This window comes from Bombina bombina, chromosome 5 (genome assembly GCF_027579735.1).
Source record: "Bombina bombina isolate aBomBom1 chromosome 5, aBomBom1.pri, whole genome shotgun sequence".
Lineage (NCBI taxonomy): Eukaryota > Metazoa > Chordata > Amphibia > Anura > Bombinatoridae > Bombina > Bombina bombina.
The window spans coordinates 207,534,473-207,559,137 of NC_069503.1; the positions used below are offsets into that span (position 1 = coordinate 207,534,473).

The following is a 24,665-nucleotide window of genomic DNA, read 5'->3' on the forward strand; positions in this document are numbered from 1 at the left end:
GTTAGAGAGAGATATTTTTACATTACCAATCCTTGATAACTATGCTCTTAACCCCCACAAATGGGTTAAACACATAGGAAAAGTCCAACACATGTGGCTGCAAATACTGCCGCGCCTGAACATAACATGACTAGGGGTTAATTGCAATGTACAATTTGATCATTTTTGTCATATTAACAGTTGCTGGTGAGCCTTTTTAATATCAACAAGATTAGCCATTTTAATTGTTATAGTCAGCAAATTTTACATTGTCAGTTTGGTATAAATAGCCCTGTACATAAAGGACCAATAAATACAGTAGATTTTTGCATAATCAACAAATGGATAATATCAAGACAATGCAATAGCACTGCATAAGTAGTAGATTTTTTTCTGACAAATTTAAAAGTTATGTCTATTTCTACTCCCCCTGTACCATGTGACAGTCATCAGCCAATCACAAATGCATACATGTACCATGTGACAGTCAATCACAAATGCATATACTTATATTCTGTGAATTCTTGCACATGCTCAGTAGGAGCTGGTGACTCAACAAGTGTAAATATAAAAAGACTGTGTACAATTTGTTAATGGAAGACAATTGGAAAGTTGTTTAAAATTGCCTGCGCTATCTGAATCATGAAAGTTTAATTTTGACTTGAGTATCCCTTTAACCAGTACCAGTTTTATTTGGCTGATCACAATCTAAATAATCGTTATTTAAGAATATTTACAGGGCCATGTTTCACTTTCACAAATGTCATGGCTAGAAACACTTAATAAACCCCAGACAACACTTTTTGACTTATTACTGAGTACCCCAAAACATTTTCAAATGCAACATTTGTTTTAAGAATAGGCAAAACACACTGAAGCAACATCAACAAACAGATACAAATGCCACCTGCTCAATCGATTAAAGTTAAAATAAAGTATTATAAGAACTTTTCCACTCATAAAACAATTAGCCATATCAATACCCCAACAAACACACCTCACCACTATACTATAATGTCCCTGTTTGAAACCCTTAAAGACAATAGGGTACGGTTTTGGAACACAACAGATAATGCCCGCATCTTACGTATTAGCATCACTACTCACTATTAAATTGATTGACATATCTGCCCTGCTAAACATCCCAAAATCAACATTTTGTTTGTCCTTAAACTTGCACATTTATTTTTTTAATTACAAAATTGAGAGATTAACAATAAAGATAACAATTCTGCATTGTTTTCAAGAGTTAAAATATTCAAGCTTTAGGGGTATTAAAAAACCACTAAACCCAGTAGAACAGCAAAAACAGTAAATGCATAATAAAAAGACAATGCAAAATCACTTGGTTTGAATTTAAAATATGTAGTAGATTTCTTTTTGACAAATTTTAGAGTTAGTACTATTTTCCCTCCCACTGGATCATGTGATAGCCATTAGCTAATCACAAAATGCATAAATGTATATTCTGTGAATTCTTGCACATGCTCAGTAGGAGCGGGTGCCTCAGAAAGTGTGTATGTAAAATGATTTTGCACATTTAGATACTAGAAGTGAAATGGAAAGTTGTTTAAAATTGCATGCTCTATCTGAATCATAAAATGTATATGTATGTATCTCAATGTTAAAAGCCCTTTGCCTTTTTTTCTAACACCTGAGATCTTCTATTTATAACTTTTGTGTGCAATATTTTCTTTGAATAATTTTTATTAGATGGTGTTATTGTGCGTGTAATGTCGTAATGTATTTTTAATGTGTTTTGTGACATGCAATTGTGATCACGTTTACTTTCAACTCTAATACGAGCGGGAAGCCCAATGAGCGCAAACCCTCGCAATATACTCCTTATCGTTCTGGCACAAACGTTTGCACTCCAGTAGTAATCTAACCCCATGTTGCATGGTTTAATTTTTTGCAAACCTATTAAAGAGTCCTTTAAATAATACAACCATAATGTTTTGTTATTGTAATTGTACGTCAAACACAAGCACAGGTTCTCTGTAGTATACTTATGCTGATTAAATTACCTCCAATTACAGTCTGGCAGCCTTAGCATTACTGCAGACAGTATCACTAATTATTAGATAAAAAGCCCCTGACAAAGTTTTCTTGTTCAATCAATAACTAGATCCTTGAAGCACACTTAGTATATGAGGCAATAAACATCTCTCAGTGAGCTGAAAAACGAGGGAAGTTGTTTATAGGCTGCTAAAGCTACTGCCGATAGTTACAGAGTCCTTATAAATGTTCCTATCACTGCAAGTGCTAAATAAAACGTAGGAAGCAGTTTTAGGTCTTTTCTATTTAGTGGGCAGAGAGAACACAGATAAATCATATATCCAGCCAAACCTGTGGTTCAAGGCTATAATACCAACAAACAAAATGAATAGCACACAGAGAAAATGACATTTTTTGTAATACCCTTAGTACTATTAAATACAAGTCACATTTAATACATCTCATTATCAGTTCTAGAGAGGAAGCTTGTTTATTCGGAGTGGAACGCTGATCTGACAGAAATGTGTTTCTTGATATAATGCTGCTGCATAGATGCATTTCAAGAGCGCATTTAATGATTCATAATGTGCGTTTTGTCTCACCTTACATTCCTAGGTTTTGACGTTTCGTGTTATCCCGCTGATAGTACTCAGCAGTGCAAGAAACCTTGCAAGTGTAATGCTTCACCTGCTTTGTGACTGTGTTTTAAACAAAAGCGATAACAGTATCTATATTAACCCTTCATTTGCAAAGCTGTACAACTTTCTAACTGTGGTGTATATATACATATATATATCTATATAAAGGTAATAGAAGACAGCACTCACTGGGCTTAAGGATAAGCAATAGAAGCTTTTATTTACGTAACGTTTCGGGGACAGCTCCCCTTCATCAGACCCTAGGGGAGCTGTCCCCGAAACGTCACGTAAATAAAAGCTTCTATTGCTTATTCTTAAGCCCAGCGAGTGCTGTCTTCTATTACCTTTATCTCTACCTGCATTCAGCACCCTGGCAAATGGACACCTGTGTGTGCGAGTGCACCAGCCTCTGTGAATATATATACATATATATATATGTGTGTGTGTATATGCATGTCTGTGTGTATGTGTACATGCTGTAAACAAATATATGTCAATATATATATATATATATATATATATAAATATATGTGTGTTTTTGTATAAATAATATATGTGTGTGTGTGTGTGTATATATATATATATATATATATATATATATATATAAATATATATTTATATATATATATATAAAAATGTGAGTGTCTGTGTTTGCATGTGTCTGTGTACATGGTGTGGAAATATATATACATATACAGTATATACAAGCGTACCTCTGAGATATTGTGGGTTCGGTTCCAGACCACTGCAATAAAGCGAATATAGCAATAAAATGAGTCATACTATTTTTTTTGTTTCCTAGTGCATGTAAAAGTTACATTTACATTACAGGGAGTGCAAAATTATTAGGCAAGTTGTATGTTTGAGGATTAATTTTATTATTGAACAACAACCATGTTCTCAATGAACCCAAAAAACTCATTAATATCAAAGCTGAATAGTTTTGGAAGTAGTTTTTAGTTTGTTTTTAGTTATAGCTATTTTAGGGGGATATCTGTGTGTGCAGGTGACTATTACTGTGCATAATTATTAGGCAACTTAACAAAAAACAAATATATACCCATTTCAATTATTTATTTTTACCAGTGAAACCAATATAACATCTCAACATTCACAAATATACATTTCTGACATTCAAAAACAAAACAAAAACAAATCAGTGACCAATATAGCCACCTTTCTTTGCAAGGACACTCAAAAGCCTGCCATCCATGGATTCTGTCAGTGTTTTGATCTGTTCACCATCAACATTGCGTGCAGCAGCAACCACAGCCTCCCAGACACTGTTCAGAGAGGTGTACTGTTTTCCCTCCTTGTAAAGCTCACATTTGATGATGGACCACAGGTTCTCAATGGGGTTCAGATCAGGTGAACAAGGAGGCCATGTCATTAGATTTTCTTCTTTTATACCCTTTCTTGCCAGCCACGCTGTGGAGTACTTGGACGCGTGTGATGGAGCATTGTCCTGCATGAAAATCATGTTTTTCTTGAAGGATGCAGACTTCTTCCTGTACCACTGCTTGAAGAAGGTGTCTTCCAGAAACTGGCAGTAGGACTGGGAGTTAAGCTTGACTCCATCCTCAACCCGAAAAGGCCCCACAAGCTCATCTTTGATGATACCAGCCCAAACCAGTACTCCACCTCCACCTTGCTGACGTCTGAGTCGGACTGGAGCTCTCTGCCCTTTACCAATCCAGCCACGGGCCCATCCATCTGGCCCATCAAGACTCACTCTCATTTCATCAGTCCATAAAACCTTAGAAAAATCAGTCTTGAGATATTTCTTGGCCCAGTCTTGACGTTTCAGCTTGTGTGTCTTGTTCAGTGGTGGTCGTCTTTCAGCCTTTCTTACCTTGGCCATGTCTCTGAGTATTGCACACCTTGTGCTTTTGGGCACTCCAGTGATGTTGCAGCTCTGAAATATGGCCAAACTGGTGGCAAGTGGCATCTTGGCAGCTGCACATCACCTAATATGCTTAATTGGTAGTAGGCTTTCAAGCCTATACAGCTTGGAGTAAGACAACATGCATAAAGAGGATGATGTGGTCAAAATACTCATTTGCCTAATAATTCTGCACTCCCTGTATATTTAGTGTGCAATAGCATCATTTCTAAAAATAAAACAATATACATAACTTAATTAAATACTTTATTGCTAAATAATGCAAACCATCATCTCAGCCTTAATAGTCATAATCTTTTTGCTGGTTGTGTGTATATTTAAGTGTGAATTTATGTGTATTCATGTGTATTTATGTGTTTATATGTGAATATATGTGTATTCATATGTATTTATGTGTTTATATGTGTATTCATGTGTATTTATGTGTTTATATGTGTAATAAGACGAGGTATATATATATATATATATATATATATATACACACACACACAAAATGACAGATGTGAGTTGGCACTCGCACTTCTTAACAGGCAACTTCCTGGGGGGGCCAGGCTTAATATTAAACAGACCTTAGCGAAAGAAATGCAAGGGACGGCACTAAAAAGACTTGCATATAAGTATATAAGTTGCAAACATTAAATATACAACTCAAATACAAGTCTAGAGAGTGCCATCCCTATTGTATGTCTGTGTGTGTGTATATCAGGTGCACTGACCAGCAATAATTTATACTGTAGCTATTGATTGAGATCGAAAAAAGCTTATTGGAAAAAAGACTGTAAAAATCTCATGATCCAGCGCGCATGGACTGTGGTTGTTCTAGACCTTAAACATTTTGGATGCCAATGACAGTTGCCACAAAGCTACACATTTACAGTGCTGGGTGATATTAGTGGTGTCATCATGTTCTTCAAATTACACCTGTTTTCTTATGGTTTGTTAACTATTTCCAGTCTCACTGTCCCCTAGATCGGCCACAGCTTATGGGACTTATTTAGTGAAGAACAATATCACTTTTATTACTCCTGACATTTCTGCACACACACATAATATAAACACACTTTAATCTGCTGCCGTTGGTTCATAATGGCTTATGAAGCTCCAGGTGCAAATGGCAATGGGCTTTATTTTTTATCTGGCATCAATAAAACGTTATTGTTTTGTGCCATATGCAGTGCGTAAGGATTTTTTTACAAGTTATATATTAGCAGAAGACATCATGGTAAAACACTAGAAAATAAAAGAATGTTCCTGTCACCAGCATCAGCCGGCAATGGGTCTATTAAAGGGATAGAAAGGTCCAAAGTAAATTTTGCATGGGTGCATTTCATTTTTAAATAGAACATTTTTTTGTAGTATACTTTCATTAGCAAAAATATTTCTAGTAAAAGTTATTACTTTTCTTCAGCAGCATATGCACATATGCTGTGAGTGCTCATGCACTAGTATTTAAATACCACACCTTCTCAGAAAGGCAATAGTGGCTTGTATGACACAAGTTAAGACACAAAACACACCACTGTCAGCTCTCTGAACAGGCATGGTATTTGAACACTAGTGCACAGGCTCTGACAGAATATGTGCATATGCTGCTGGAAAAAAGGTATACATTTTACGAGAAGCAGGTTTGCTAATGGAAGTATATTTTAAAAATGCATCTATTTCAAATTGGAATCCACCCCTGCACATTTCACTTTTGACCTTTCTAGTCCTTTAATGAAAAGCTGGCTGTCAGGTCAACTAAATGAAAAGAAAGTTGGCAGAAGTCATATATATATGTATAGGCAAGGTGTCCGTATACGGACACTGGTGTCCGTGACTAGCCCTTGCAGTGTCCGCCACAACTGTAGTATTTCTTTTTTTTCTGATTAAATAATAAGAATAAAAAAAAATATGTAGTGTGAATAAAGTTAGTGGCTTGTCAAGAGACTGCTAGCTATATTGGGCGATAAGTTATGGAATAAATAAAGCCTGAGTGAAATACTGGATGTGTATCTACATCTGTACAATAACACCCAGCTCTATACAAAGACACAGAAGTGACACTGGCACATGCGTATAGCCAGACAAGGGCTGGTTATAGGGTCAGTGGTATCTGCATCTGTATAATAACACCCAGCTCTATACAAAGACACAGTAGTGACACTGGCACATGCGTATAGCCAGACAAGGGCTGGTTATAGGGTCAGTGGTATCTACATCAGTATAATAACACCCAGCACTATATAATGACACAGTAGTGACACTGGCACATGTGTATAGCCAGACAAGGGCTGGTTAACGGGCCAGGGGTATCTATATCAGTATAATAACACCCAGCACTATATAATGACACAGTAGTGATACTGGCACATTGGTATAGCCAGAGGAGGGCTGGTTATAGAATCAGTGGTATCTGCATCAGTATAATAACAATGAGTCACATTTAACGCATAGCTGCGCCACTATAAAATTTCTATTTTTGTTTGATTTATCCACCAGTCCTGTGACAAAAAAAGTTGGATTCACATTTGAAAAATGTGATCACCCCTCTAAACATAGCTATGCCTATGTTGTTATGGTCTGTTTCAATAAACATATAGGGCTAGATTACAAGTGGAGCTCCAAATTATCATGAAAGCGATATTAAGTGCTCCACTTGTAATCTACACATTAATATTTGTACAAAAAAACACATTTCTTAAAATTGTATGCTACCTATTCTGTTCAAATGTGCTATAAAACAAACCATTTCATTACAATTTAACACAAAATACTGACAAAAAACACTATGCCTGACAGACATTTAGTGTGATTTATTTTTCTTCTGGAATGTGTTGTAGTTCTTTTGTCATTTGTATGCACAAATATATATTTGCTGAAAAGCAGTAAAGAATTTAGCTAAGATGGTTATTGCTACATATAGAATTTAGCAGACAACAAAAATTGCAATTTCATAGAACTGTGGATCACACTAAAGCCTCGGGTCAAGATTTATCGGTATTCTAAATTCAGTCTGACTCTGAGCAATTGCCTATGTGCTCGAAATATGGAACAATGGATGATTCCTTATATCCCCTGTTACATCTGCTAACATATTGCAGATATAACAGTTCTATGTCTGATAAGCATGAACTTGTTTATTGTGGCACCAGTTATTGCTTTCAGCAGGATTTGTAGAAAATTATATAACAATTTTATTTTGCTCTACGTAGAGTTACAAGTGAAGAGCATTTTAACAGCTTCTTTTCTGTTAAATTAATGCTAAGGAAGGCTTTATTTATCAATGTGGTCAACTCTAAGGAATGGAATTATCTGAAGAAAAATCCTAGCTGAGGTTTGTAAATGGATAAACTGGAGAATGGAGTGAGCTTATTTTGTATGCAGTGTCCTACACTCATATAATGTAGGATGAAAAGTAAATAATTTGAAAGCATTATTTAAAAAAATAAAAAAAAATATTAAAATGAACTAATGGGATAGCTTTTGTCACTGAATTTCAATTCGGATATCAATGTGTTTCAGCTTTCTATAGTATCCAGAAGGGTAATTGCGTATTTATATACCTGGTATGGGAAGACTTAAAGTGATTGTAATTGCTAGCGGGTTTTTTTTTAAACACTAGGCTGCATTAGTGCGCTAAATAAAATAGACATTAATTCATTAAGTTTATGTGAATGTATGTACATCTTTATATCTGTAGCTTGTTATGCTAAAATACCCCCCTCCGGCTGCCCAAGACAATATTTTTTTCCCATGAGGTGACGTTTCAGCCTCTTATACAATAGCCGTGCTATAGCCATACAGGATGATATTAATTTGGTGGAGACTGGGACCAACTAAACTCCGCCCCCAAGCAGCCAGTCCCTGAAGAAAGGAAATATTCCGAGGTATGCAATGCATTTGGGTACTTGTTTACTAAGAGAAATGAAGATAAATGTATTAGAACAACCACCCAGTGAGTGATTTTTCTTTAACATTCTACTATTTATTTTTGCTACATTTATCAGATCAGTGCCACATTTTTTCTTGGTTCATTATGTTTTAAAAAATTTGTACTTAGAAAATAGCTGTTGATTTGAATATCTCACAATAGAAATACAAACTAACACAAATTAAAAAAATGACATCTTACTTTTCATGTAAGCAAGACAAATATTTCAGTTGCAAAGGAAATCATTTGTATTAAATGTGGCTATTATGGTAAATTCCCTTTTAAAGGCATACTAAACCGTAAACTTGGCAGAGGCCATTACTTTATAGAATTTCAGTGGAATTGAGAAAATCAATAATATTTAGTGTTAAAATACAGGAGAAGAGGACAAAATAAATAATGAAAATAAATTGTTTGCTTTATATAATATAAATATAATAGTATTCAAGTTAAAAGTAAATGCGACTGCACAAGTGCAAACTAAATTTGCGTTCTTCAAGTTAGCATGTAGCTTTGGAGCCCTTGCAGGGCAAAGAGAAATCACCCCAAACTCTCTCACTACTGATGATGAGTTCTAATAAGAATGAAACAGGCTGTCTAGTAGTGGTTTTTGTATTTGCCGCACTCACCCCATTAGGGGACTGCTGTGTGTTAACACAGTATTTAAAGCAAAAAACCTGAGATATTGCATTTCTAATTTGCATATCTTACCCAGAATCCTCTTCTGCATTCATAACAATGTAGTTTTACTGGGTAAAGGCAAGCGGGGATACTTGTGTAAATGTGCTAACGCCCTGTGCAATAATTTCTATTGATTTACTTTTGCGATATGGAGGAGTTTAATCCAATGCTTTATCTTCACCATAATTTTAATATATATATATATATATATATATATATATATATATATATATACACAAACATATATATATACTGTATATATACGAGCAGATATATAGGTATAAAATAAATCATATATATATAGAAATATCTATTTAAAAATAAAAATAACATTTTCTTCTTTGTGAAGAACATTGGAATGTAAAATTCATGTGGGGTATATTGCAAAGCGGTTGGGTTAGTGTGCAATAGGTGTTAGGTTTCTTAAATTATGTTCTCCATTCAAGTCTGTGGGGTAGATTTATTATACCCCGGGTGGACATGATTCGCTATAGCGAATTATGTCCCCCCTGCATTGCTAGATCCAGACAGCATACGCTGTCGGCCTTTACCATTGCAGAAGCAGTTCTGGTAAACTGCTTGTGCAATGCCACCCCCTGCAGATTCACAGCCAATTGGCCGCTAGCAGGGGATGTCAATCAACCTGATCGTATGAGATCGGGCAGATTGCTGTCCGCTGCCTCAGAGGTGGTGGGCGAGTTAAGGAACAGCGGTCTTAAGACTGCTGCTTCTTAACTCCTCTTCCGGCGATCCTGAAGACTCACGCAGAAACAGCAGCATTAGGGGCCATACAGTGCTAAATAAATCGGCCCCTATGGAAGAAGAAGTTAACGCAGCCACAATATCTAAAGTCCTACAGTTAGCTTGCGTCAGGTTTTGCTCTCAAACTAAATTTTTACATTCAATTTGTAATACGTGCACCATGCCACACGCGTAACAAGTTTACTTTCAGCAGTATTAATGCTCGAGTGTGAGAGCTAAATACTGCTCCACTTGTAATCTGGCCCTATATTAGCAGAATTATGTAACATAAGGATAGTTGTGTCGGACTGTGTCCTAAAGCCAAAAGTTTACTTTACATTTTTATTACTACCATAACTATCATAAAGAGTTCCCTTGTTGGTTATATCCATTAATAATTTGTGGCTACACGTGATGCAGAGGAACTGCCCCACTACCTGCAGGCGTGGACGGCAGGGGCACTATAACAGCCCTTAGCGACACATAAATATCTAAGTTTACGTATTTGATTACAACTCTCTGTACAACTTTTTAGTCATATTTGTTTTTTGCAAAACATGAAAACCAATGAGTTGAAATTTAATATAACTTTATAATATAAAACAAATTAGAATGAATAATACAAAATACATATATTTGGTGTATTTCTTTTATAATTTTTACAGCTGATTTTAAAATATATTTTCTATGCAAACTTCAATCACCTCTTTCAATTAAAGGGACAGTCTACACCAGAATTTTTATTGTTTAAAAAGATAGATAATCCCTTTATTACCCATTCCCCAGTTTTGCATAACCAGCACAGTTATATAAATACAATTTTTACCTCTGTGACTACCTTGTATCTAAGCCTCTGCAGACTGCCCCCTTATTTCAGTTCTTTTGACAGACATCCATTTTAGCCAATCATAGCTGGCTCCCTGGAACTCCACGTGTGTGAGCACAGTTATCTATATGACACACATGAACTAACACCCTCTAGTGGTGAAAAACTGTCAAAATGCCCTGAGAGGAGATGCAGCCTTCAAGGGCTTACAAATGAGCATATGAACCTCCTAGGTTTAGCTTTCAACTAAGAATACCAAGAAAACAAAGCAAATTGGTGATAAAAGTAAATTGGAAAATTGTTTAAAATGACATTCTTTATCTGAATCATGAAAGTTTATTTTGGACTAGACTGTCCCTTTAAGTAATTTTACTGGAAAACTGCATAATTTTATAATTGCAACAATCCCAGCTTGTTTTTATTTTCTCATAGCAGTACACAGAGTTTATTTGCTGCTCGCTTGATACAGTTTATAAATGTAGGTTTTGTATTCCATCAGTCAGTGGTCAATTTCTGGCCTTAAATGGACGTAGATAAATGCTTGAAGCATTTCATATGTCACCCTAACCTTGCTTGTAATAGCTCATCATCAACAGAGGATTCACGTTTCAGTGTAGCAAGGAATAGAATAGAACATAGATAAATTGTAAAAAGAAAGAAAACTGAGCACAAAATGACCCTTTCTGCTACCATTTATTGTGGCAAAGATGAGTACAATTGATGACTGAAGAACATAAAAGTGATTTGATTTGTGGACCTGGAAACATAACATCCTGGCCTTTTGCTTTTTTCTGGAAATTCTGAAATGACTTGGATTTAACACACAAATTCATGATGCCTTCACTCTATTGTTTTTTTTTTTTTAACTATGTCAGTGGCAATACGTTTTAAATATCGTTTTTCTGTTATGAAAATGGTAATAAACAAAAAGCACATCCATGTTTCATCTAGACTCATTTTATTTAGATTTTAAAGGGACATGAAACCCACATTTTTTCTTTCATGATTCAAACAGAGCATACAATTTTAAACAATTTTCCAATTTACTTCTATTATTTAGTTTGCTTCCTTCTCTTGTTATCATTTGCTGAAAGGTTTATCTAGGCAAGTTCAGGAGCAGCAGAGAACCTAGGTTCTAGCTGCTAATTGATGCCTGCATATATATATATATATATATATATATATATATATATATATATATATATACTGATTGTCATTGGCTCACCAATGTGTTCAGTTAGACACCAGTAGTGCATTGCTGCTCCTTCAACAAAGCATACCAAGATAATGAAACAAATTAGATAATAGAAGTAAATTAGAAAGTTGTTTAAAATTGTATTCTCTATCTGAATCACGAAAGAAAATGTTTGGGTTTCATGTCCCTTTAAGCTTGAGAGCCTCACTAACTCTAGCTCACTTTTTATAAAAGTGCATCTACAATTGTCTACAGGCATACCTCGTTTTATTGCGCTTCGCTTTATTGCGTTTCACAGACTCTTTTTACAAATTGAAAGTTTGTGGCAAATCTGTGTTGATCAAGTCTATCAACGTCATTTTTCCAATATATACATATATATATATATATATATATATAAACACATATATACACATGAATACAAATATATACATACATATAAACACATATATACACATGGATACAAATATATACATACATATAAACACATGACAAATATATACAAATATATACTTACATATAAACACATATATACACATGAATACAAATATATACATACATATAAACACATATATACACATGAATACAAATATATACATATTATATACACATGAAAACAAATATATACATACATATTAACACATATATACACAAGAATACAAATATATACATATATTTAAACACATACATGCACATGAACACAAATATATACATACATATAAATACATATATACACATGAATACAAATATATACATACATATAAACACATATATACACATGAATACAAATATATACATACATAAACACATGACAAATATATACAAATATATACATACATATAAACAAATATATATACATGAATACAAATATATACATACATATAAACACATGACAAATATATACAAATATATACTTACATATAAACACATATATACACATGAATACAAATATATACATATGAAAACAAATATATACATACATATAAACACATATATACACATGAATACAAATATATACATATTGTATACACATGAATACAAATATATACATACATATAAACACATAGATACACATGAATACAAATATATACATACATATAAACACATATATGCACATGAATACAAATATATACATACATATAAACACATACATGCACATGAACACAAATATATACATACATATAAATACATATATACACATGAATACAAATATATACATACATATAAACACATGAATACAAATATATACATATATATATAAACACATATATGCACATGAATACAAATATATACATACATATAAACACATATATACACATGGATACAAATATATACATACATATAAACACATGACAAATATATACAAATATATACTTACATATAAACACATATATACACATGAATACAAATATATACATATTATATACACATGAATACAAATATATACATACATATAAACACATATATACACATGAATACAAATATATACATATTGTATACACATGAATACAAATATATACATACATATAAACACATAGATACACATGAATACAAATATATACATACATATAAACACATATATGCACATGAATACAAATATATACATACATATAAACACATACATGCACATGAACACAAATATATACATACATATAAATACATATATACACATGAATACAAATATATACATACATATAAACACATATATACACATGAATACAAATATATACATACATAAACACATGACAAATATATACAAATATATACATACATATAAACATATATATACATGAATACAAATATATACATACATATAAACACATGACAAATATATACAAATATATACTTACATATAAACACATATATACACATGAATACAAATATATACATATTATATACACATGAATACAAATATATACATACATATAAACGCATATATACACATGAATACAAATATATACATACATATAAACACATATATACACATGAATACAAATATATACATACATATAAACACATATATGCACATGAATACAAATGTATACATACATATAAACACATATATACACATAAATACAAATATATACATACATATAAACACATATATACACATGTATACAAATATATACATACATATAAACACATATATACACATGAATACAAATATATACATACATATAAACACATATATACACATGAATACAAATATATACATACATATAAACACATATATACACATGAATACAAATATATACATACATATAAACAAATATATACACATGAATACAAATATATACATACATATAAACACATATATGCACATAAATACAAATATATACATACATAAACACATATATAAACATGAATACAAATATATACATACATATAAACACATATATGCACATGAATACAAATATATACATACATATAAACACATATATAAACATGAATACAAATATATACATACATATAAACACATATATAAACATGAATACAAATATATACATACATATAAACACATATATAAACATGAATACAAATATATACATACATATATACACACCACCAGCAAAGAGATTATGACTCACTGAAGACTCAGATGATGGTTAGCATTTTTTAGCAATAAAGCATTTTTTAATTAAAGTATGTACATTGTTTTTTTTTAAGATATCATGCTGTTGCACACAAAATAGCCTACAGTATAGTGTAAATATAACTCGTATAAGCACTGGGAAACAAAACAATGAGTGGGACTCACTTTATTGCAGTGGTCTGGAACCAAACCCGCAATATCTCTGAGGTGCGCCTGTACATACAGTGTATAGTCTCACATAATGTCTCATTGTAAGTATATATTGTATTGTACGCTATGGTAGAAATATACCTTTGCATAGTGTTGCGTAAAACGTTGGCGCTTTATAAATATTATTATTATTATACTTTATTTATGAAGCGCCAACATATTCCGCAGTGCTATCCATGGATACATTTCATTTAGATTAAACAATGATACAAAAACATCTAAGACACAGGACCGCATTTACAAACACATACAGGAGGAATTGAGGGCCCTATTCCCATGAGAACTTACAATCTAGAAGGGTAGGAGGCTGAGAAACAGGAGGTGAGGGCTGCAAGATTGAGAAAGATGTTAATAATAATACAATAAGACAATAATAATAATTACAATAATAATAATAATCTATACCTAACAAGTTATGAAACCCAAACATTTTCTTTTGTGATTCAGACAGAGCATACAATTTTAAAAAGGTTTCCAATTTACTTCTAATATCAAATTTGCTTTGTTACATGGTATCCTTTGTTGAAGAGATATCTAAGAAGGTTTTTGGAGCACTACATGGCAGGAAATAGTGCTGCCATCTAGTGTTCTTGCAAATGGATAACATTCTTCTAAAACTGATGCAATATAGTGCTCCAGACACTTGCACACTCTAGATCTTACGTCCCTGCTTTTCAACAAAAGATAAGAAAACAAAAAAAATATTTAAAATAGCATGCTCTCTTTAAATCACAAAAAAAACCCAAAAAAAATGGGTTTCATGTCCCTTTAAAATATAAAAAATATAGAACTTGCTATAAGTACCCTGGGAATACAACTATATCAATTATTAATTCAAATGCTCTTCAAAAACCGTATCATTCAAATACATTTGTGTTGAGTTGCTAAAGAATAACATATCAGCCAAGTCTAAACATTTTTAGAACAAATTAATAGACATGCCAATTTCAGGCTTATCTAAATACTGAATGATGATGGTGGCCACAAGTCCCATTAAACAATTTTAAGCAGTTTTAACTTGGGACCGGCAGTGCTCTGTGGCTCCTGAGTGGTACTTTAACTGTATGTAACTAACATACATGCATGTCATTTTTCCACTATAATGTCCCTTTAATAATAATAATAAAATAATCAAGCAGTTATTTTAAGATAGTAAATAATAAACATGTCTACTGTACATACTGAACAAGGCATTATTTTGCTTATTTCTAAACTTGTGGGAAAAAGTATAAAATGCCATATATTTTAATATGTATCTTTCATCATAAGAAGCTTTTGTTAAACGTTTTAACCATGGATGGTTGTAGTAGTGCTGTTGTAACTAAAAGAGGTTTATGAGTTGGATCTACTATAGAAATGCCGCTGTAATCAATGGTGCTTAATCTCGTGGACATTGTAAATCTCTCAAGATTTTCAATGCAACATTTCTAGTAGGATTTGTTTTTACAACATTGTATTATATGCTCATACCAAGTGGCTGCCATGGGTCTCTAGGTGCTACAAGTTTTGTTAGTGAGGGGTGTAGATAGTGTTGCATAAGGGTTAATCTTAAATTTTGGCTTAGGTCCAATAGTTCCAAGTCATATCCCTATATTAAATGGTTAACATATAATCCTTAAACTTTAAGAGAGAGAGAGAAAGTGAAAAGACACAGGATATAAAAACAGTGCTCCTTTTACAATATATATATCTGTGTTATACGCACATATCCTGTGAGGGCCGTGCACCAGTATTCACACATGACACCTTCTCAGAGAGTCAGCAGCAGCTTGTATGATGCTAAATTACATCTTCAGAAGCAATACACACCACTGACAGCTCTCTGAGAAGGTGTAGTGTTTGAATATTGATATACAGGATATGTGCGTATGCCGCAGAAAAACGGTAATAACATTTACTAGAAGCATACAATTATGGGGAGGTGAAAAGTGAGTCACTAGTACTTAACTCAGTTAGAGCAGCCGCACTCCACAGCTCCAAAAAGTTTAGTAATGGTGGCAGGACCGTGGTATATTGGGTAGTGTAGCGTACGGTACTAGCGTTAATTTCAACTTACAAAATTACAAAATTCCTCACTCACGGAGATCAGTATTAGCTTGTGACGCCACAGTGACAGCTCCAAACTCGATTAACAATTGGGTCTGGACTAGCTAGCCGGTAGCATTATTTTTAAGCCAGGAATTGGAAAATATTACTTCCTTCACGTCCTCACGGAGATCAGTGTTAGCTCAGTAAATAATTCATGGAGACTAGAGGATATTGTATATTAGTTAGACAGTCACAGTGCCAGTTTTGTAAGTTTCTCCCATCTGAACAGAGTGGTTTTTGTTAATGTGTTGGGTTGGCATTTGGCAAGTACAGTACCTGTCCTGTGCATATCTATTATTTCTATTTGGCAGCTGTGTTAAAGTTTCGTTTCTGTACTAGCTGTGTCAGTGTGGCTTAATCTAATGCCGCCCTCCTCATCTGCTATTTCATTGCCTACAGTTACACACACACACTTGTGTGTGTGTGTGACTGTGTATGTATACTGTGTAGCTGGCTGTAGGCAATAAAATGTAAAAAGTCAACAGTCCAGCACCCTTAAATGCCAATGTTCGCTGCCAGGGTTCCTGCAAACCCCCAAACAGATACACACAAGGATAGCAGCAGCACAAATTTATAACCAATTTATTATGGCACAAGAAAAGTCCACAACGTTTCGGGGTGTTACCCCATAATCATGTGAATACATAATGGCACTCCAACCTGTCCTTATATACCTATACACAGTCAGGGCTAAAGTGCCTACATCGGAACAACTGTTCCGATGTAGACAAATTGAAACCACGCGATCGTGCACACAATCGCGAGATTTCAATTATTGGATTGCGTCTGGGGGGCGTCCCTACAACCCTAGCAACTCCCCCAAGACCGCGATCAAGTCCTGACAGCACAGAAGGCTTCAGGATGGGGCTTCCTCCGAAAGTGGCACAGTTAGTATCTTTTTTCACCGCAGTTTGATATAATTAAAAAGGAGTTAAATGGTATATCTATTGAACTTAACCTTCTTAATCAGGAAGTTAAGCAATTCGCCACTAGGATGGCGGAAGCAGAGGATAGGATATCTGCCTTAGAGGATATGGTTAATCAACAAGAAAATATGTTATCAAAACAACAGTCCATAATCCAGAGTATGGAAGCTCGTCTGGAGGATCAGGAGGATCGCTCCAGACGCAATAACATTAGAATCCTAGGTATTCCTGAAACTGCAGATTATGATAATTTGATTGAATTTACTTCCCTAACGTTGCCCCAGGCTCTAGGGTTTCCCCCGCAAGCCTTACCTTTATCTATTGAAAGGGCACATAGGTTAGGACCAAAAAAAATCTCCGAAAGTGGCACAGTTAGAAATAGGACATGTATATTTAAATTACTCAAGTTTCAGGACAAAGTGGAAATGCTGAGACTATACAGGAAATTTGATATCTTTACCATTAATGATAAAAGAGTTATGTTGTTTCAAGATTATTCCAATGAGACAGTTATGTCGCCCATATAGATCATAGTGGACGACAATGGAAATAAGTTTATATTCACTGAGCCCTCTAAAGCAAGAGAATATATCGATTCTAGATGTTAACCAAGGGAGATTGTAACTCTCATACTACAGGGTATAACTATATAGATACCGGAATGTTTGTGATATGTGTGGATGAGTACATTTATATTTTAACCCGTTTTTTTTTTTTTTCTCCTCAGACCTCTCTTCGTCCCACTTTAACCGCACATCCCTGTTAAGAATATAAATAAGTTGGAACAAATTGTCCACTGATAGTGACATTTTATGTAGTGATCGATGCCCATCTAGATTCTCTCCATATATAATGATATATGTTTGGTTCCATGTGTAGAATGGGGGTAATGGCAGTATCTTTCTGCCTTGTGGCAGATTGGATATTTAGAAATAGGACTATACAATAGTTTTAAAAGGAAGGATAGAGATGCTTTGTCTGTAATTGGTTTAAGATCCATTTTAAAACCTTGTATAATTTTTTAATATGTTTGATTCAATAGGAAATTTCAAGATCTTATCTTGGAACGTGGGGGGCATTACTAACCCAATGAAGCGTAAGCTGATAATTAAAAAATTAGGTCTGCAGAAACCTAGTGTAGTATTTATACAAGAATCCTATTTAAGGGATACTGAGATCCCCAAATTGAGATCTAGATGGATAGGTGAAGTAATCGCCACACCATGTAGTGGTAGGAGATTGGGGGTCGCAATTCTTTTAAATAAAGATCTACCATATCCAATAATGTGTTGGGTTGGCATTTGGCAAGTACAGTACCTGTCCTGTGCATATCTATTATTTCTATTTGGCAGCTGTGTTAAAGTTTCGTTTCTGTACTAGCTGTGTCAGTGTGGCTTAATCTAATGCCGCCCTCCTCATCTGCTATTTCATTGCCTACAGTTACACACACACACTTGTGTGTGTGTGTGACTGTGTATGTATACTGTGTAGCTGGCTGTAGGCAATAAAATGTAAAAAGTCAACAGTCCAGCACCCTTAAATGCCAATGTTCGCTGCCAGGGTTCCTGCAAACCCCCAAACAGATACACACAAGGATAGCAGCAGCACAAATTTATAACCAATTTATTATGGCACAAGAAAAGTCCACAACGTTTCGGGGTGTTACCCCATAATCATGTGAATACATAATGGCACTCCAACCTGTCCTTATATACCTATACACAGTCAGGGCTAAAGTGCCTACATCGGAACAACTGTTCCGATGTAGACAAATTGAAACCACGCGATCGTGCACACAATCGCGAGATTTCAATTATTGGATTGCGTCTGGGGGGCGTCCCTACAACCCTAGCAACTCCCCCAAGACCGCAATCAAGTCCTGACAGCACAGAAGGCTTCAGGATGGGGCTTCCTCCGAAAGTGGCACAGTTAGTATCTTTTTTCACCGCAGTTTGATATAATTAAAAAGGAGTTAAATGGTATATCTATTGAACTTAACCTTCTTAATCAGGAAGTTAAGCAATTCGCCACTAGGATGGCGGAAGCAGAGGATAGGATATCTGCCTTAGAGGATATGGTTAATCAACAAGAAAATATGTTATCAAAACAACAGTCCATAATCCAGAGTATGGAAGCTCGTCTGGAGGATCAGGAGGATCGCTCCAGACGCAATAACATTAGAATCCTAGGTATTCCTGAAACTGCAGATTATGATAATTTGATTGAATTTACTTCCCTAACGTTGCCCCAGGCTCTAGGGTTTCCCCCGCAAGCCTTACCTTTATCTATTGAAAGGGCACATAGGTTAGGACCAAAAAAAATCTCCGAAAGTGGCACAGTTAGAAATAGGACATGTATATTTAAATTACTCAAGTTTCAGGACAAAGTGGAAATGCTGAGACTATACAGGAAATTTGATATCTTTACCATTAATGATAAAAGAGTTATGTTGTTTCAAGATTATTCCAATGAGACAGTTATGTCGCCCATATAGATCATAGTGGACGACAATGGAAATAAGTTTATATTCACTGAGCCCTCTAAAGCAAGAGAATATATCGATTCTAGATGTTAACCAAGGGAGATTGTAACTCTCATACTACAGGGTATAACTATATAGATACCGGAATGTTTGTGATATGTGTGGATGAGTACATTTATATTTTAACCCGTTTTTTTTTTTTTTTTTTCTCCTCCGACCTCTCTTCGTCCCACTTTAACCGCACATCCCTGTTAAGAATATAAATAAGTTGGAACAAATTGTCCACTGATAGTGACATTTTATGTAGTGATCGATGCCCATCTAGATTCTCTCCATATATAATGATATATGTTTGGTTCCATGTGTAGAATGGGGGTAATGGCAGTATCTTTCTGCCTTGTGGCAGATTGGATATTTAGAAATAGGACTATACAATAGTTTTAAAAGGAAGGATAGAGATGCTTTGTCTGTAATTGGTTTAAGATCCATTTTAAAACCTTGTATAATTTTTTAATATGTTTGATTCAATAGGAAATTTCAAGATCTTATCTTGGAACGTGGGGGGCATTACTAACCCAATGAAGCGTAAGCTGATAATTAAAAAATTAGGTCTGCAGAAACCTAGTGTAGTATTTATACAAGAATCCTATTTAAGGGATACTGAGATCCCCAAATTGAGATCTAGATGGATAGGTGAAGTAATCGCCACACCATGTAGTGGTAGGAGATTGGGGGTCGCAATTCTTTTAAATAAAGATCTACCATATCCAATAATACAGGCTGAAGTAGATCAGAAGGCCAGGTATATCATATTACAAATACGAATAAAGGGGATAAAATTTGTCTTTTGTAATATATGCGCCAAATGTTTTTTCCAAAGCTTTTTGGCAAAATCTGAAGAGTAACTTGTTTCCGTTTATATCAGACAAATTAGTGATAGGTGGTGATTTTAATCTTTCATTTTGTCCTGAGTTAGACAGATTCTCAAAATGAAATATAGCTGTATATAATAAACAAGCTAACTATATGAAAAAATTCTGTTATCAGCTAAAACTAATTGATGTGTGGAGACTTCAGAATCCAGACCAGTGTATATTTACTTGTGAATCTAAAAAGCACAGGACATTTTCAAGAATAGATTTTATATTAACTGCTGAATCTCTCTCCTTGCAGAAAATGGAGGCCACAATAGGTGACATAGCGATATCCGACTATATCTGACCATGCGATTGTCTCACTGTCATTTCAATCTTTAGCGAACCACGGTATATGTATAAGAACATTAGATTCACTTTATGGCTAAAACAGAAATGGAAAGATTATTGCACTCTCAATATATCACATTTTCAAAAAATCAAAACTTTCTGGGAAGCTTCCAAGGCATATTTAAGGGGAGAAATAAAGGCTTACATGTGTAAAAAAAAAAGCGCAAAGATAATATGAGAGAAATCCAACTGGCTAAACAGGTTAAGAATAGCCATAAGAAATATGTTGAAGATACAACTCATGTTCACTGGGAGAGATATTCCAGCGCTAGACAGGAAAGGGACGTTTTCCTTAAACAGAAATCTTTGGAAGAAGAGATAAAATTAAATCTTCTTTTTAAGGGACATTATGGTTATTCAGCCAAATTTCTTGCCAAATTAGTCAAGGGTAGAAAGAAAAAAAATTACATACTAGCAATCAGAGATCAAGACAAAAGATATACGGCAGTGTCAGATATGAGCAAAATATTATATTTGTACTATCAAAAACTATATACAAAGAGCACTAATCATGCACAGAACCAAGAAAAATTCTGGTCACAAATAAAAATTCCCAGAGTTTCACAGGACTTCTTGGAGAAACTTAATGCCCCTATTGCGGCGAAGGAGATAGGGGAAGCAATTTAAAAAGCTATGCTAAATAAAGCTGCTGGGCCGGATTGATTGCCTGTAGAGTATTATAAAATACTCGCAGAAGAAATTAAACCTACCTTAGAAAAATTGTTTAATAGTTATTATAGGAATAGTAATCTACCCTCAGAATACTTTGTGGCCGCTAACATCTCTTTGATTCTTAAAATGATGCAGAGGATCCAGGTTCATATAGACCAATTTCCGTACTTAATGCGGATTATAAAATATTATCTTCTATTTTAGCATGTAGATTAATGTTGTGTCTTGACGAAATTATACACCCAGATCAGACAGGGTTTATGTTAAAAATCATTTTGTCCAGTTTGTTTGTAATATCTACCAGTATCCAATATCTTATTTGTTAATCAATAATAATTTAACCCCAGGGATAAGACTTAAAAAAGGCACAAGACAAGGCTGCCCCCTGTCCCCCCTTCTTTTCAATTTAGCATTAGAACCTCTTGCTATAAGGCTTAGAGATATTTTAGAAGGGATTACCATCGGTAAGACTGCCCTTAAAACTTTATTATATGCAGATGATATACTAATCTTTTTATATAATACACCCAGGGCTATCCCTATTGTGATAGATTGTTTGAATTTTTTTAGTTCATTCTCTGGTTACAACAAAGTGAATTTTAATAAAAGTGAGATGATGTGGATACACAAAACAAGCTACGCTGTAGCCAATTCAGAATTCAAAGAGGTAGACTCTCTTAGATATCTGGGAATATATCTTCATAGAAATCCTGCAAGGTGGTACGGGCTAAATTTTGATCCCTTATTTCAGAAAATATATGCCGATTTGAAACTCTGGGCTGCTTTCCCGTTATCAATGACTGCTAGAGTGAATCTTATCAAGACAATTATCTTCCCCCGGCTTATTTTTCCATTACAGAATCTACCTCTGATTTTAAATAAAATAGATATATGGAAATTAAACTCTAGTTTCTCACAATTTATCTGGCATAATAAGAAAAAACCACGAATTGCATTAGAAAAACTGATGCAATCTTGTGAAGCTGTCGGGTTAGCTTTACCCAACATAGGGTTTTATAATTTTGCAGCTTTGGGTAAAATTGAGCTTGATTGGCTTATAGAAACAAGTTGGTTCTCAACTATAGAAATAGAGAATACTCTAGTCTCTCCTTTTTCACTCAAAGCCCTACTGCATACTCAACTTAAAGAAATACCATATAATATAAAGAGTTTAAGATCAGTTTAAAACGTAGTTCTCGCCTGGCAAAAACTATGTTCCCTATAGGGCTTAGATTATTCCTTTTCGAAGTACTTACCTCTAATAGGCAACCCTGAATTCCCCCCGGGGAATAATCAGACGGTATTCAGAGAATGGTACAATAAAGACCTTAAGCTAGTATCTCAATTCTTTACGGAGGAGCGACAAATAATCTCTTTCGATAATTTAAAATCCCAATTTGACATATCAAATAATAACCTATATGCCTATTTGCAAATGCACCATTTTATAACATCTAGGGGATGGAATGGCAGTGAGACGGTTGCATGGTCGGAGTTAAGAACCATTATGGTTATTTCTCGTGTCAAGGCTCCCTCAATCTCGTTATTATATAGTATCATGCTCGCTAAACAAAGTGATTCCTTAATGGAAAAATTGAGTGCAAAATGGAGATCTATGATCCCCAATATAGATCATGAGATATTAAAAGATAGCTGTAAAACATTAAACAAATGTCGTATTCCAATCAGCTGGAAAGAGGGCCATATGAAACTTATCAATAATTATTATTGTACTCCTCTGAAAATGGCTAAAATGTATACTGGTCAGGATTTCTTTTGTCTATATGAACGCAGACATTTTACATATGCTTTGGCAATGTCCCAGGATTGGACAATTCTGGAAAAAAGTGGTTTTCTGGATTTATAGATTGTATCTAACAAATATTCATTTTAGTATGGAGGATATCTTGTTTTTGGTCCGGTCAAGGGGCAGTACCACCAAGTAAGATTCTAAATACAATCATTCTACTTGTTAGACAATTAGTATTAAAAAATTGGAAAGCTTAAAAGATGCCTGGCTTCTCATTTTTTATTAAAGAAATCCAGGCGCAAATTATATTTGAATCTTTCCATCTCTGGGAGGCAAATGAAAAAGAAATTAGAAGGTTCTTATTGGGATGGTTACCTATAATTAAGACATATTCGGAAGATGTACAAAAGACAATATTATACCCATTCTTAAGTACTGAATGTTTTTTTGATTTGGTGTTAACAGGAGATTTCCAGGCAGATTGGGTCTCGAGTTACAGATAGAGTAATAGTATAGTTGGAGAAGTCCGGTAAGGAAGTAGTTACGGTAGACAGGGGACTGCTGGTGGGACGGAGAGTGGGAGTGCGAGATCCAAGAGAGTCAACATAATCTTTATTTATTTTTTTTGTTGTTGTTTTGTTCCGTTTGTTTTGTTTGGTGTTGTTTTGTTTTGTTCTGTTTTTGTTTCATGCGGTTGAGTTTTGTTTCCAAGTTCGTGAATAAAATGAGCTGCCAGGGTCAAAAAGATTGAATCATTTTTTTCTTTGGTAACATTTTTATGCCAAAATAGACAGAATAGTCACAT

General features: G+C 34.2%; 1 protein-coding gene across 1 annotated transcript in view; it reads right to left on the bottom strand.

Moving 5' to 3' along the window:
• The window catches only part of ADARB2 (adenosine deaminase RNA specific B2 (inactive)), a 422,890-nt gene that overhangs the window by 111,040 nt on the left and 287,185 nt on the right, over nucleotides 1-24,665 (bottom strand). The gene's annotated exons all lie outside the window — the stretch shown is intronic.